The sequence below is a fragment of the Dipodomys merriami genome, unplaced genomic scaffold, assembly GCF_024711535.1.
Source record: "Dipodomys merriami isolate MVZ:Mamm:240054 unplaced genomic scaffold, mDipMer1.0.p SCAF_2, whole genome shotgun sequence".
NCBI lineage: Eukaryota > Metazoa > Chordata > Mammalia > Rodentia > Heteromyidae > Dipodomys > Dipodomys merriami.
In genome coordinates this window covers 11,076,740-11,094,572 of record NW_027203381.1, presented here as the reverse complement: position 1 = coordinate 11,094,572, position 17,833 = coordinate 11,076,740, and positions in this window count along the sequence as shown.

The window sequence follows — 17,833 nt, the reverse complement described above, 5'->3', positions numbered from 1 at the left end:
ATAGGAAATATTCAATAAATCCATACTATTTCAAAGTCCAACATGTTGGAACATTTTCTCTTTTATCTACATTTCGTTTGGGCTGATATTTATTATTATATTGCTTAGTAGTGAATATTTGCATCTAGTAGTAGAACATTAAATATTTCAAACTAGTAGTAGAACATTACATATTTCAAAAGGTAAAAAAAAATTAAAAAGATTTTAGGTTAGTAATTATTCAGGAGAAATGTATGGTGATAATTACAGACTCATTGCTTTGATTGTTAAAACATTACCATATTTCTACATCTGTAATTAAAATGCATAAAGATATTATAACAATGATGACTAATATCCATGTTAATAACCATGATAAACAGTGCTGTTTTAACAATTTGTTTACAGAGTGAAGGTTTACTATGTAAACTTCAAAGCATGATTATAAATAATTTATTAAGTCAACATTATCATCCCGTAATTCAAGGATAGTTCTAGGAAATTTTATGTAACATACTACATTATGATACAGGAAAGAATTACATAAAAATTCTCATATGATATCTGTTTTAGCAATCAATCTAGGGATCAAAGTTTTCTATCAAAAATCTGCAATGAATAATATTCTTGATAGCCAAATTTTAGAACAATATTTATGAATGTTGAGAGTATGATAAAATGCAACTTATGTCCCTTAATGTTTAATAATTTTAGATTATTAAATTATCTAGGAATAATGGAAAATTTTAATAGAACTTTTGTTCTATTTTATGCATTTTAATATTATATTGCTGATATTAGCTTGTGCCAAAGCCCAAGAAAATGAAGAGTGCTGGTGTTGTTCAAGTTATTAAGGACATAACTACATGAAAGAGCAAAGAGTTTTCAATTCAAGACTATGTTCTGGTTCAAATAGCCAGGTTTTAATCAACAGAGATATAAATTGTAAGTCTTCTAAGTAAGTTGAACATAGAAATGAATGGAATCTTCCTGGTTTATGACATCATTATTTTCTTGGCAAATCTAGAGCATAATACAAGGCAGGTTATAAAGTAGGGTATTTTTAGAGTAGTCCCTTTAATAATTTTAATGTATGTAAATGTCATTGATTAAAAATTGTAAATACAAAATATGCTATTATAAAAATTAAGATAAGGGAGAACTGTACTCAACCCATTCCACAGAGGTAGCCAATAGTTCAGTGAAGTGTGCATTTTTCCAGAACACCCCTATTTGTAAATATATCCTCTTGGATTTAAAAAATGAAATTTTATGATAAAACCTTATTATTCTACATGCTTTTTTCATGTAACAGTATAGTTGGCACATGTGCATAATTCCAGAACTCACAAGGTTGAGCTGAGGCAAGAGGATCAACAGTTCAAGGCCAGCCTTGGCTTTGATTATAAAAAGACCCTGCCTCAAAATTCAAACTCAACCCCAAACATAAAAGGACACAAGAATCATAACTGGACAGTTTTCTATGTTTATAAGCATGGATCTATCTGGTAGCACCTTTACCACTGTGTCCTTAGCTAGCTGTTTGTCTAAGTGGTAGAAGACATGAACTCTCAGGCTGGAGACTGAATCTACCCCTTTTTCCTAATTCCTACAGAGGGGACACATTGCTGTCCAGGAAGTGCTTAGTTACTTGTTACTATTTTACTGTATATACTTATTATAATTTATTAAACTGCTCTCATATACGGGGCTGTGGGGAAAAAGGAACCCTACTGCACTGCTGGTGGGAATGTAAACTAATACAGTCACTCTGGAAAGCAGTCTGAGGTTCCTCAGAAAACTAAACATAGACTTTCCCTACCACCCAGCCATACAACTCCTAGGCATCTACCCTGAGCAACAGGAACCAGGATACAAGGACACATGCATCTCCATGTTCATTGCTGCACTGTTCACAATAGCCAAAATATAGAAAGAACCTAGATGCCCCGCCACAGATGAATGGATCAAAAAATCGTGGTACCTATATACAATGGAATATTATACAGCCATTAGAAAAGACAAAATAATGGCATTGGCAGGAAAATGGATGGAACTAGAACAAATCATGTTGAGCAAGATAAGCCAAGATCAGAAAGACTAATGGTGCATGTTCTCCCTGGTATGCAGATGTTAGATTCAAAATACAATGAGATATGACAAAAGTAAACAGGACTCAAAAAATAAAGGGCCTCTTAATTTGTCATATAGATTCTACATGACTCTATGTTCTTGACCCCATATATGGTGTATAACATGTGCACATCTGAGGGAAGCTAGGAGGAGGGCACAGAATTAGAGGAAAATGGGTGAAAAAATACAGCAGAGAGGCCCATCAGCTGCACTGGGCATTGATGAAAGTGAACCAAGCAACTCAAGGGCAGCCATGGAAGAGAGGGAGAGAAAGAGGGGGCAGCTGACACTCAGCAAAAGGAAAGAAATGTACAAATCACCCCATTTGAAAGAAATAGTTTTATTGTTAAAGTCTGTAGAGTTCATAAGCTTCGTAACTCAAGATAATGCCAATTTGCATTATGAGGGTTAAAATGTGTGACTTTAGGTAAGTATCACTATGCCACAATTCTGTGAAATTTATGTAATTACTTAATGTCAATAAAGAAAAAACTGCTGTCATATAGACACACAGATTGCTCCCATTTTTTCACTACTATAAATAACATTTTTACAAATACCTTTAATTACTCAGAAAAAGAAACTGAAATGGCTCACCAATTATTAAAAAGTGACTCACTGATCCTGAGGGTTCCCTCAGCCAGTAGGGGTCATCTAAAAGGAGTGTTTCCAGTGTGGAACATATTCTTTGGCTCAACCAAAGAAATAGCCTCATCTTGTGCTCTGAGTAGTCCTTTTGTTGCATAAATGGAGAGTACTACTAATCTTCCAGAATTCCAGTCACCTTCTACTAGTACAGAAAAGGTGGCCAAGAATTGATCCTATATTGTAATGTTTTTAAACATGTGATCCCAGCCCATACTTGTATGATTGTATTGACGTTTGAATTCAGAGTCTTGTGCTGGCTAGGCAGGTACTCTGCCTTTTGGACCACAATTCCAGTCCTCAATCCATTCTTTTTTCCCTAAATTCTTCCTCCTCCTTCATAAGATTCTCACATCTCAAAAGTAGACTTTTCAGAGGGTCAATACCTCAATACTTCAGGTATTACATTTTTTTCAGTATCTCAAGTTTAAAGGAAAGTACAGGAAGAAGCAGAACACAACCTGTCTGATTTCCAAACCTTAGCTTCTGGCCAGGCGCAGCTGGGTGGAGACTTAAGGGCTTCTACTTCTGGCTTTTTCCATGTCAGTTTGCTCTTCAAGTTCACTCTCTGAGGATAGCATGTGCTTTTCTCTGAAATAATAAGGGAGCAGAAGAACAGAGTATGGGGCTGGGAAGGTGGCTCAGTGGTAGAGTGCTTGCCTTGCATGCATGAGGCCCTGGGTTCTATCCCTCTGCACCACAGAAGCAGAAAAAGCCGCAAGTGATGCTGTGGCTTGAGTGGTAGAGTACTAGCCTTGAACTGAAGAGCTGAGGGACAGCACCCAGGCCCAGAGTTCAGAACAAAAAAAAAAAAAAAGAAGAACAAAAAGAACAGCATGATGATTGACAAGCCCATTTGGCCATTTTGTTCAAGGTTAGTTTTGTGCATATTACTTGTACAATGTGTGTGTTTTATTGTGATATTTCTATACATGCACTGAATATCCTTGATCATATTCACCCCTCTACTACTTCTGTTATCTCCATAACCCCCCTTTTATCTTCATTGCAAGTTTAAAAGATGAGTTTCAGTTTGACCTTTTAACCACATTTCCCAAGGTTGTATATCACAAAATCCTTTTTGCATAATTCTAATTTGCTGTAAGACTTTCGTGTTATGGACCATACTGTAGGAAATGCTGCATGCTATTCACTTAGAACTTTGACAAAGACAATTTCACAATTTCTTGCTAACTACTCTGAGCGTTACCAAGCTGCCTTCGACATTCAATCTGATGGCTAATGTCAGTGTACCATAGTCAGCCAATTTCCTGATGTGAGCAGTGTAACCAAATGTTTTCATAGGACTTTTCTGTTCATTTGTATTTAGATGACTATAGTTCAATGCAATAAATATACTTTGCTGGATACTTTAGACACAGTAGGTGCTTACCATTTTTTAAAGCTACTGTATAGGTGAGGAATATAATTATGACTACACAACACTTGATATGGAATTCATCAAGCATTCTGATTGGGCAAGATTGTAGCAATCTACCAATGACTCCTTTAGAAATCTGAATGAAGGACTGAAAGTATCAAATTACCCAGGATGTTTATATTTGTTTATTTATTTATTTAGCTCTAGTCCTGGGGCTTGAACTTAGGGCTTGGGTGCTTTCCCTAAGTTGTTGTTGTTTTTCCCTGATAGATACATACTTATGAGAAACTACAGGCTCTGTACCATTCCTAATTTGAGACTTTAATGTTAAGTGCTGTTCATAATACTTAAACTTTTAAGACAATAGTTTATTGTTTTACCTCTGTGAACTCTACTCAATAGCTTTCTGTATAAACATCTAATCATGCTAAATGCAGAATCTCTCGTGACAGTTCTCATTCTGTACCTCATTTATTTATGTGTTACTTACTTCCAAAGAAGTGTTTGAAGAAGCATCTCATTAGGTGCTTTCCACAAATCCTCCCTTTCCCCTCTAATCTTCCTCTGAGACCTGTAACTTGTCAGGGGGAACTCTGGAGTGCTTAACCATTTTTTATCTAGTGATTACTTTCTGATTTTAACGTATTTTCTTTTGTTCCCCTGATTACAATTGTGTCAATGAAGAGTAAAAACCAGCAATTAGGCTATAAATATGTACTTATATTTAAATCAGTCAGTTATCAAAGGTAGATGGATGCAGAATCTTGCATCAGAATGAGTCTGCTCAATGTTGACATAATGAATTGTCTTGAGATTAAACCACAACCAGAAAAGCAGGCAGAGATTCTGTGAGTGACAGGAGCTTTGGGCGGGGGAGTGGGGGGATGCAGTGCCTCCCAGGGGGAGAGTTCATCTTCTTACTCAAAGAGACGCCTTCAGGGATCACCTAACTTGAATTCCCTGTGAATTCAGTGTCATCTTGGCTTGACCAGTTCTGGAAGAACATATTAACCTCCGCTTGTGATTTTTCAGAAAACCATTCTAACTTAGCAAGTAATTATGGGTCACATGTAGGACAAAGAGCTAGATAATCTTGGATTACCCACAGGAAGCTTTGTCTCCAAGGCAACCCCCAATGGAGGCGCTGTTAATTCGAAGGCCAGTCGGTTAATGAACTGGGAAAGGTAACTGGCCCTCAAACCCTTTCATGCCAGGGAAATGGACACAACAATTATATTGCTATTGAATGATTTGGGGATAGAAAATCACTGCTTTAAAAAAGCCAGTGGAGGAAAAACCCTCAGAGGATGGATATAATGACCACTGTCGCGCTGATCAAGCTTACCCATCCGAGCTCAGGCTACACGTTCATGCCAAGCCAATCTTATTTCTAAATTTTGCTTAGGTTCAAGCTGAATCTGTTGGTTTCAATGCTTTCTATGACCTAATTACCCCACAACCTGGTTTTCCCCAAGGGGCACCACCGTGACCACACTGGGCGGGCAGAGCAGCTCAAGGGACCATGAAAGAGACAAAAGTGGCATTGTCTTCCAGAGTCTGTGTTACCTCAAACTAACTAAAAACCAGGATAAGGTGATAGCATAAGAAGATTTTAGGCCAGATTGGTAAAGGTGGAAGAAGAGAGAAGAGTACAGGACCTCACCAGAGAGATACTGTGATCAAGTGAAAAGAAATATTAACGCATGCACACAGGGAACCTCAGAGAGTCAGACCGGAAAATCCAAGTGCGCTCCGCTTCCGTAAATGTGCTCTCTTGTCTCCATCTCTCTGTTTCTGTGTGTCTCTCTGTCTCTGTCTCTCCTGTCTTTTGTTTTGTTTTTAAATCTCTTTTTGTAATGGGCAAATTTAGAGCCTTCTGTGAGTCTTGTAGTCCCTTTGGGCTCCTCTTCTCTTCATATTCTTCTCTATTGCTCTAAGTCCTTATCCTTTGCCCTTCTTAGAGCATTTACTGAACCACGTCATGTACTCAACTATATGTTCTCGTTCTGTGTTCATTAGTAGTATGATGTGCCTAGGATTATGGTTTATATGGTTGGATGTTTACTTAGGGAATTATGGTTATGATCAAAGAATTGTTTCTGTTTGGATCTGCTCCAATTCAGGCCTCCAGAGGCCTAGGTGTTAAAGGCTTAGTCCCTGACTTGATGGTTTGGGAAGAAGCTTTGACAAGGCCTAGTGGGAAGTATCTCAATCACTAGGGTCCTTCATCTAGGTAATGGGACTATTGTCCCCTTCTCTTCCTCTTTTTGTATCCCGCCCATGAGGTGAATGGCTTTTTGCTTCATTACCACAAACTCCCACTATGCTATGCCATGGTGGTAGGTCCAAAGTAACAGGGCCAACCGATCATAGACCAAAACCCCTAGACACATTAGCCAAAATAAACCTCTCTTGATACAAGTTGATTATCTTCCACATTTGTTATAGTGGCAGAACACGGACTGACACAAGAATGAACACTACTGTGTGGATAAAAAGTGGAAAAGGATGAAAGGAAACCTACTGGACACTATACACTTCAAACCTAAGTAGGATCCCCGAATGAAAAGCAGGATAGAGAACCAAAGAAAATCCAGAGAAATTTGGAGTGATAAGAGAAAGTGAATGCTGTGCCTGAGGGGAAATGGAACATATTTTGCTGACCCCTCATTGGATGGGGCAAGGCAAAGCTTGCAGCCCCCTCATCTGAGATGTGTAGAGCTCTGTGTGTGTGTGTGTGTGTGTGTGTGTGTGTGTGTGTGTTTCCAAAGGGACATGGAACTGGCAGAAAGGATGGCAGTATCCAATTTTCCTTTTAAAATGTCATGGAGAAAGTGAGCTTGGGTACACAGACAACAGTCCGTCTGTGATGAACTGCTGTTGATAGTCTTCAGGGAAGTGTCGCGTGTTCCCTACATGGAGTTCTGAGAAGACATGACAGATTCTCTAGCTTACATTTCAGACATGTATGGCCATAGCTGAAAACTTTGGAGATGTGTCAGAAGGTGACATGTTAACTGCAAACAACTCAGTAAGCATCTCTCAGGTACCTTTTGGCTAACTGTGAGTACTCTCCTAGGCACCAAGGAGAGAGCAATGAACAAGATAGAAGTCTTGGGATCCAGTATTTTAAATGGCAGTGAGGAGAGATAGACCATTGGGGAAGAGGAAAATGGAGTGATCCTTTTCCCATCCTATCATCAAGTCACAGCTAACACTCTCCTCTAACAAAAGACAGGTCAGAAGAGGGAAGCGTGACACATGTTCTTGATGGGACTCCAGAACGAAGACCTAAAGGCCCAGGGTCCAGTGAAGCTGGAATGGTACGTAGAATGTGACTGGACCAAAGGGGTCTGAACTAATGGAAACAGACTCAGGGGGAAGTTCTTAAGAACGTTTCCTTCCAATCATGGAAGGAGTTTCCACAAGTGGACCACTCAGGATCTACTATCAGACAAGGCAAGCCAGAAGATGATTTATTTTTATGGTCAGCTTTAATACAAAAAGGTGGATGTCTTCTCTAAGACAGAAAGGTGATTACAGTAGTAATTTTAGACTTTATGGGGGAAAAGTTTCCATTACTTACTTTGGGGAAGAGGAATTCTACTGGCTATGGCTTGCCTTAGGTAGAAGGGAGGGAGGATGGAGACAGGGGAAAGGCAGAGAAAACTTCATTATTGTAGCTTTTATGGGAATTGCTTTCATAGCTCTCTCTCTCTCTCTCTCTCTCTCTCTCTCTCTCTCTCTCTCTCTCTCTCTCTCTCTCTCTCTCTCATACACACACACACACACACACACGTGTCATCAGGGTGAAGGAATTTTCAAATTGTGAAACTGATTAAGGGCTGTAAAAACAAACAGAACTCGAGAGATGGCAGGAAGTGGATGGTACAAGTCGGTGGGCAAGTGAGCTGGTAGTTTGGTAGATGGCTCCCAGATGGTGTCTCTGTAGGGGAGACATTTGATCTGAGGACTGAGGATGAGAGGTTAGTCAGGTGAGGACAAAGAGCAGAATGTTCCAGACAGAGAGGCAGCAAGTGTAGTAGCCCTGAGGTAGGAAAGTTCTGACATGCTTACAGAGCAGAGCAGCCCAGTGTGTCTGCAGCATGGCCAGAAGGGAAGAAAAATGCCTAGAGAACAGGACAGAGATTTGGCAGCTGCCTTCTAAACATGCTGAGGGATTTGAAGCAAGGGGAAAATGACTGGAGGATTTCAACCAAGTGCCCAGTACAATCTTTCTATCTTACCTCGGCAGACAGATCAATTTTAAGGAGGCCAGTGACACCAGTACCTAGAAGCTTGAGAGAAACTCACCATTGCCTATACTCCACACTGACCATATCAGGGTGCATGTATACACATATACACACGTATGTACTTAGATACATATGTCATCTTTACATGCCTAGTATGTGTACACATGTGTATTGGTGGTACTGAGGTGTGGACTCAGGATATTGTGTTTATTAAACAGATACTCTACCTCTTGAGCCATGCCCCCAGTCCTTTATTTTTTAGTCAAGCAGTTTAATATTTTTTGGATAAGGTCTTGTGTTTTTGCCTGGGCTGGCCTTAGAGCTCAGTCCTCCTACTTGTGCCTTCCACGTAGTTGGGATTGTAGACGTGAATCACACCTGACATTCGATCTTTCCACTCCCCCTATCCCACCCTTGGGCTGGCCTTGAACTTTAATCCTTCCGATTTCCGTCTCCTAAGTAGCTGGGATTCTGATTTCATATTTTTCCAAGATCTCCAAAGGATACGTATATATATGAAACTTGGAAAAGCACCAAAGCACTACTATAATCTTATTGGTGCTTTAAAAAGACTCTAAGGAACCCAATAGCATGGTTATAATTTTAAGAAAAGGGAAAATTACAGGGTTGGGATGTGGTATAGGCAGAAGAGCATGAGCTACGGGTCTAACATGTCTTGAACCATGCCTCCCCCATTATGGTATGTGACTCTTAGCAAGTCATTTAGCCTTTTGTGCTTCTGTTTTATCATCTATAAACTGGAGCTAATGACTCATGGCAACACAAGGAAATGTGCTTGGAATTGAGGAATCCATGCCATTATGGTCAGAGGATTGTTATTCATATGAACTGATATTGATATTGTTATTCTGCTGGGCACTGGGATTGTGGGAAGAGTAAGATGGTCTCATTCTCATGGCAGAGCTCATGCCTGACGGGGCATTAGCTGCAACGATGCTTGGCAAACACAGAGGAAGGAATTGTCACTATGTACTTTGAGCTCCCCAAAGACCTTAAGGTTGTCCATGAGGAAAGCTAAGATTCCAGAGACCAGGAAGGATCTTAGTGGAGTAGAGAGGCACCAGCAGCAAAGGGAACAATAGTGCAAGGTGGGAAAATGCAAGAGCCTGACTCCCTGAAGGAAATGTGACGAGTCTAATGCTGTTGGCATAGGGTGTGAGGACGGGATCACACAGGTGAGCTGGGAAAGCAGCTCTCTGAGCTTTGGTGCTTGCTAGCCATCTGGTATTTCTTGGCATGCTTCAATTTCCATCTCCACACAGACATGTGCCTCTGTTTCTGAATTTCCTAAGGGACTAGTAGGACTTCATCTTAACATGATTATAGCTGGAAAGACTGCCACATGAAATCACATTCATAGACACACATGGTTAGAATTTAGATTTATCTTTTGGGAGTGGACATAAGTGAACCCATCACAAGGGCCTGACCAGTGAGTGCAGTGCAGGTAGACAGACAGGTCTCCATTTCCCAGGAATCATTATGTTGGTTTGAGGAGCAGCAAGATGCTGCGGATTATTGTGAAACAGCAAGCAAGGCCCACAAAGCCCAGACAAGGCTGTGTCTGTGAGAATGGAAGCTGAACCATCAGAAGCACTGGGCATGGTAGATGGCATTTTTGGCTAGAAGAGATCATAGGAGTGGAGATATGCCTCTATCTGGAGGCACATCAAGTCTGGTTGTGAGAACCTCCAACCCTAGCCAGATTTCATTAGATGGGATAAAAGGGTAACATTTAACTTGACATTTCCTCCTTATATGTTGTGTGATATGGCTTTATAAAGAAAATGGACATCTTATCAGCTGTTTACTTTGATCTACAGATTACAGGGCTTCCCTCTCTCCAACTTCCTTCCTTTCCTCCCTCCTTTTCTCCCCTTCATTTCTTCTTCCTTTCCTCCTTCCTTTTACTCCTCCTTCCTTTTACTCATTTCCTCCCTCCCCTTTCTTCCCTCCCTCCTTTCCTCCCTCCCTCCCTTCCTTCCTTCCTTCCTTCTCTTCATCTCTTCCTCCCTCCCTCCCTCCTTCTCTCCCTCCCTTCCTTCAACAAAGTTGATTGTAAGGCATCCTTAGAAATAACCTTCATGTTGCTGTTGTTGTCATTTGCCTTGTTTCTTGAGTGCTTCATGTCATTTTGAACTTGTAGATTTGTATGGATTTGATGAATTTTGGACCATATAAATTATTAGCCTTAATAATGCTCCAATCATCTCAGGGGGAGTCTTTTCTTATGGTTGGAACCTCTTCTTATTGGCTTCTGAGTTCTGGAAATACAGTCCCAGAATCTACATAGTTTTGTTTGCACTCTTGAACTCTCCAATCTGCTAGGTAGGGGCTAGTCTGTAGGTTAGTGTATTCACTTGCATTTCTTTGCTTAGCAGTGATATGAAGGAACTTTCTCTGTCTTTCATTGAGTGCATCAAGTTTACAACGGACCATTCCATGCTATGGGCCAAAGACAGGCAGTGAACTATATGCAAGAGTGCACTGAATTATAGACCAGGAGCTCTATGCTCTAATCTTGCCATTGTCATGACCTAGAAAACAGCCACTTATCTTTTTGGATCTTTCTTTTCCCCTTATTAAATTAGGAAATGTGCCTCAATAATCTTCAAATCCTCCTCTCCAGCTAAAATGCTGAGATCTTAATGTCTGGCTCTCACATCCCTCCCATAAAGATGATTTTTTCTTTTTTTAAATAAAACAGATTGAATTCTTGAACAACTAAGTTCAATTTAATTTTTGTGTCAGTGCAGGTTACTTTTTTATAGAATTAATTTGTAAAGTGAAAACATGGTTAATTACATGTTCCGGGGTTTGTTATTATTATTTAAAATATGGTCACTGAACTGATGAAGGCCACATGCACTGACCCTTCTGCTTGCTCTTTCAGAAGCTGCAGTCAACTGGCAAATAGCTTCCCCAGCCTCCTGCTGGAGCATCTGCTAAAGCTCTGCACATTACCCAGGCCCCTCTGCCCCCTCCAACCCCATCACCCTCCATCCTCAGGCTGCTCATTAACTCATTAGAAGCTGCTTCAGCCACAACTGGGGGCTATGGGGAGGGTGGAGGTGCTGCTGTCCGCGACTGCAGCTCAGGCTGTTCCAGCATCTGCCTGAGTGTCACCTGGAGACTTGGGTCAGTAGGCCCATCTATTCTGTGCAGTGTCCCTATTACACCCTGACGCACCGTGCTTTCCCTCTGTAGCACTGGTGCATTGGTCTTTACGTATGATGTTTGCATGTAGAATATTATGTTCCACAAGGGTAGGCTGTGTTCACTCACCCCTGTGTCCCAGGTGTCCCATTTTTTTTTTTTTGCAGGATTGGCAAATGATGGGTGGAGGAGTAGCCAAGTAAGGCAGGTTAATGGACACACTGATGTACAAACTGTCCATGTCAGTGAAAAGAAGTTTCTCTTCCTCCTCTGATGTGGGACTGTCTGGGTGTCAGGATATGTGCATAAATTTATGTTCTCGCATGCATACATGCATGCAAAGTTCTTCTATTCTAATATAAATACATACAAAGTTCTTCTATTCTAATCTAATATACTCAGAAAATCAAAGAACTGTCCAGTTCTTCATCCTGACAATCTGTTTGGCATTAGGTAAAAAGAGCACCAATCTGATTAGAAAGATCGAGAATCAGGTACACACTTGGCCACCCGGTTGACCTCCATGATTTCAAGTCCCTCATTTCATCTTCAGTACAGCAGTCTGGAGCTGGAGCAGGTTAGGACAGTTTTCTCTGAGATCCCAAGATCTCTCTGTGGTAAATGTTGTCTCCTCAACCTAGACAGAACTCAGACACTGGCAGGCTGCCTTCCTAGCCCATGGAGGTTACCAATGATGTTATTTTTAAATCCTCCTCTCAACACAATTCTTTCTTATACTTACTGTTTTCCAACCTAGCACTGCATCTCTTGCTGCACATAAGCATTCTGTGCCTCTTCTGACTTCCTCTCTCTTCCCTCTAGTCATTCGGGTTCAACTAGAAATCATCAACCCCTAGCTGTGTGCCAGGCACTCTTCCAAGCACTTGACAGGTATCAACTTGTTTCCCAAGGATAAAACTCAGTTCCTACCAGCTTTTGCATGCATCACATGTTCCTATTTACAGGCTGACCCATGTCATGTCTGCTTCATATTTCTTTGAGTGATGAGCTACCTGATGGCAGGATTTGATGATGGCAGTCTGCAGGAGGTGACTTAAGCATGGGTGTGAATGGAAGACAAACTGCAGGGTCATGTAAGCTACAGTGTGTTGGGAGATTAACCTTCAAGAAGTGTTTGATCACAATATAACAGAATGTTTGGCACAGTTCATAAATCCTCCAAGGTAATACTCTGTCAATCCTCCCAGATTTCAGGGAACAGATGGTTTTACAGACACCTGTGTCACCCATGTGTTTATGCTTATCTCTAATTTTCCATACTGTCTTGACTTCTCAGCATCTTGTTTTATAGCAGAAAGCAGCAAGTCAGGTTCAGAACCCTCAAGATGTTTCTGGAAACCCATGTGCCACAGCTCTTCCCAGTCTAGATTTTATTCTCGTTTCTGTCTTACTTCTTCTTCTTCTTCTTTTAATCAAGTTACCATGAGTGAAGATATTAAAATTTTACTTTTCTGATGATGAAAGTTACAGGTTTTTTCTTCTAGAGATATGGAAAGCATGTAAACGTATAAAGTTGTTGGGTGTAGGTGGTTCACGCCTGTACTCCTAGCTACTCAGGAGGCTGAGATCTGGAGGATCACAATTTGTAGCCAGCCAGAAAAGTTTTTGAGACTTCATCTTGAAAATAACCAGCAAAAAGCAGAGCTGGAGAAGTAGGAGTGTGCCAACAAAGCAAGTAAGCAGAGTGAGCACGAGGCCTTGAGTTCAAACCTTGGCACCAACCAAAAAATGAAAGTATAAAGAAGAAACAAAGACTAATTCCACCCCCCCCAATACCCCAAATCATAACATACTCAACCCTTAGAGTGAATTATGGGTAAGTCAAATGGTCTAGATTTCTCTGCTTCATACTCCTTAAGGAGATTGTCACCCTGTTTCACCCCATGAATATGGAAGAAAATGGATTGAGAAGCTTTATCCACAACAAGAAGGAACATTGAATTATATCCAGAGGGCTCATGACTTAAGAAAGACAAGATTCCGCCAGAGACTTGCCTATGTTCAGAGGATTTCTTCAAATGATTTCTACAAGCAAACCACAGGGCTGGGACATAAAGGTTCAGTCCAACTATTGAATTAAGGAGCGAAAAGCTTTTGACTAACCAGATACAACCTCTCCCTGCTGACCTGTAAAAGATGCTGTGGGAAGATTTTAAAATATGTCCCCTCCCGTCTAACTTCTCTCCCCCCCCCCCAACACACACACAAACCACAGCTTTATTTTTGTCAAGCTACCCTATATTCATTTTCTCTGTCTCTCTGTCTCTCTCTTTTTCCATCTCATTAACTCCACTCCCTCAGCCTTGCTTGCTTTCCCAATGATTAAAGTAGTGGGCTTTTTAAAAAAGCCTCCAGTTAGCACCTCATCAGCTCCAATTAGAGGAGACAAAGGCGGTATAAAGATAACTCAGTGAGAACCCCCTACCCACACGGAGTAATCACTTAAGACAAGCATTGAGCATTCTCTTTGCGACCCATACAGGCCCTATTCACCTTTCTTTCTTCCTTTTGGATGCATTTACGACTGTTTTGCTGGGAAGACAAGGCCCCCTGACAGGAGTCTCATAATTCCTCATTCAGAGGCTACCTGTTTACAGCTCAGAAAATCCAAGGACCTAAACAATCCTATATTGTATGCCCAAGCTTCCTTAAAACTCCAGCTCCCTAATGGTGTGTTTTCTGTAGCCGGCCAAATAAGTTAAAGGCTGGCTTTATACTCTCCAAGCCTTCTTCTTGTACTGTCTTCTAATTACAAGGGAGAGCAACAATGTATTTTTTTTTTCAATAAGAGTTCTTTGGAGCAGTTAATTTGGTGCCTGTATTAAATGCCCGCCGACATTAATTAGGGTGGAAGGAACCCTAATTTCCTCAGCGGCTTTCTCCTCCACTTACTTCCCTGGGTTTTCACATAGTCCTGGACTAGTCTCTATAATGAAATTACCTCATTAATGCCTTTATTCTCCACAGTAACTCATTCAAAACCGACCATTTAGCTTTAATTGAATGCTGTCAAAAAGAAAAAGGTGCATTCATGGCTTTGATTAGCAAAAAATTTCTTCCCCTGAGGGGTGGACAGATTTAAATTATGAAGATGGTAGGTAGTGAGTTATAATTGCACATAAGCAGCACTTCAGAAAAGCTTAAATGCTTTCAAAGCCCGGGTTGGCCAGTCAGCCGACTATTAAGTATGTCCAATGCCTTGTTCTCTCTGTTTCAATTGATGGCAACTTAACGATGAAAAAAGAAAATAGGGTTTAATTTTTGTTTAATACACAGTGGGGTTCTATTTACCCACAGAGCAATAGCTTCTCCATGAGCTCCGTCTTTGTTTCCTTAATAATGTATTATTTATGTTTTCGAACATAAGTTCTGAAGGATGTCCAGTAGGAAAACCTGGAGTGCCTCTCTCCAGCTGCTGGGTGGAGCTCTGAGTCATGAGCACATGTGAATTATAGTACGTTTGAACTTCCAGAAAATTCATTCCTTAGAAGTGGCGCTGTGGCTCAAGTGGTAGAGCGCTTGCCTTGAGCTGAAGAGCTGAGGGACAGCGCCCAGGCCCAGAGTTCAAGCCCCACGACCAACAACAACAACAAGAAAAATCATTCCTTGGCATTTCTTTATTGGGTGAAACAATTTCGTGCAGTAAGATGTAGATGCCAAGTGCCTGGTTAAAAAAGAAAAACGCAGAGGCTCAGGGATCTAGGGAAAGTGGCTCAAGATTGCAGTGAGAGAGGGCCTGCCCTGTTCAGGACCGGGCCCTGCTATCAGTGAAAGTGGGGAAAACACCATACTTTCAATTTTGAAGGCAGAGAAAGCTGCTTCCTGGTAACACTCAGTGAGTGGATCGAGTGGGTTTATCTTGGCTCTGTCTCAATTTGTAGATAAAGCAGCCAGTCAGCATTTAGAACAGTGATGCTATTCTAGGGGCAGTATTTCTATTACAAATAAAATGCTCTAGCATGTGAGTCATGGCGTGTCCTGAATCATGAATAGATGGGCATAGGTTTTCTTGGAAATCAAGTAAAGTTCAATCATTTTAGCAGGAGGGAGAAAGGTGACACACACACTGACAGACATGATGGAGAAGCAGAGAAGCAGCTGAGTGAGCGTCTGATGTAAAAGAGCAACAGGTGAGGTGCTGGTGGCTCACACCTGTAACCCTAGCTACTCAGGAGGCTGAGATCTGAGGAACAAGATTCAAAGCCAGCCTGGGCAGGAAAGTCAGTGAGACTCTTATCTGGAGATAAACTACTCAGAGAAAGCCCGAAGTGGCTCTGTGGCTCAAGTGGTAGAGTGCTAGCTTTGGGCACAGAGAGGCTCAAGCCCCGAGTTCAAGACCCAAAACTGGGGGAGGAGGGAGGAAGAGCAACAGGTTGGTGTAGGCAAGATGCAGATTCTAATAATAGGGGAAAGAAAGAAAAACATGTATACATATACAAGGCCATATGCATATGTTCACAAACGTAACGTATTAATCGAAGTATGGTACCATGCAAAGGAGAATTCAAATGCTATAACGCCTTTGAATAACTAATTTGCACTCTAACAAAATGAATATGAGGAAGTTGGCACTGACAGTGTATGTGTGTGAAGTGGGAAGGGTTGAGGAGAAGATGAATGTAGTCATGATATTCAAGGTATATCCTATGAAGCTCGAAAATTGAGGGGATGGTGGGGTTGGGAGAATGATGATGGGGTGATACTGATCAAGATTCTTTGTACTCACAAACCAACATGTTGAAATGTAATCCCTTTGTATAACCACTTAAATATAATACAGATATAAATAATATATAAATAAAACTCTTCCCTAACATTCCACCTGTGAAGATAAAATAATACATGTGAAGAGTAAACACAATTACTGCTTTGCAAGTTTCAGAGAGTAAGGAAGTGATAATCTATTGAACCAATCCAACTGTTTACCCACACTGGCAAAGCCCAAAGTTGTATTGATTTCTAAATTTTAGTTAATTTGTATATATTTCATACCTGTGGCTTATCAGATAATGTGTTCAGTGCCAATGGTTTCAATGTACTAAGGATGTCATGAAAATATAAATAGCTGAGAAATAAATATAACAAGTGAGAAACAAATATTATAAGTGAATGCAAGTAGCCCTAACCTTGCAGCAATAGGGGGAAAATGTTTGGTTTTTTTCCTACACAAAATCACTTCCATTTCATCAAGTAATTTTTTTTCTTGGGGCAGGGGTCAGTCATGAGGCCTGAACTCTGGGCCTGGGCACTATCCCTCAGTTCTTCAGCTCAAGTCTAGCACTCTAATACTTGAGCCACAGCATCACTTCTGGCTTTTTCTGCTTATGTGGTGCTGAGGAATTGAACCCAGGGCCTCATGCATGCAAGGCAAGCGCTCTACCACTGAGCCACCTCCCCAGCTCATCATCAAGTAATTTTTAGTAGAGTTTTACATCCACAGACCTTCAACTTGATGTCTGCTGAACTTGTACCTCACTCTAACAGAATACTCTGTTAACTCCCTAGGATATAAATACTATGCACAAAATTGTTTATTTCAAGCCCGGCTCCAGTGGCTCACACAGGAGGCTGAGATCTGAGGATTGTGGTTCAAAGCCAGCTGGGAGCAGGAAACTCTGTGAGACTCTTATCTCCAATAAACCACCAGAAAACCAGATGTGGTGCTGTGGCTTAAGTGGTAGAGTGCTCACCTTGATCTGAAGAGCTGAGGGACAGCACCCAGGCTCAGAGTTCAAGCCCCATGACCGACAAAAAAAAAATGTTTATTTTACCAGCAAGGCAGCACATATTTCTTAATATTCGTTGTGTTGAGCTGGTGTGATGTGCACCTGTAGTCACAGGTAAGAGGATCTTGAGTTCTTCCTGTGATACTCAATTCAATACATTTCCTAACCTTTAGTCATAAGTCATTGTGCTTGATCATTGTTAACATGCTCACTGCATGTTCTTGATCAAAATCTGTATTTGTTTGTCCTGAAAATAGGAAAATACTTTCAGAAAAGCTGAGAAACACAGACCTTCAACTTGATGGCTGCTGAAATTCTACCTCAGTCTAACAGAATAATCTGTTCATTCCCTAGGGTATGTATACTCTGTGGTGTGTGTGTGTGTGTACACAACATACCTTCTTCAATACAATGTTCTACAGAACAGATAGATTGCTTCTAAAATCATTTCTAAGTTGAGTGTGAGCTCATTTGTATGACATAACTTCCTTCCTAGGTTATCTAAGCTGAATTCC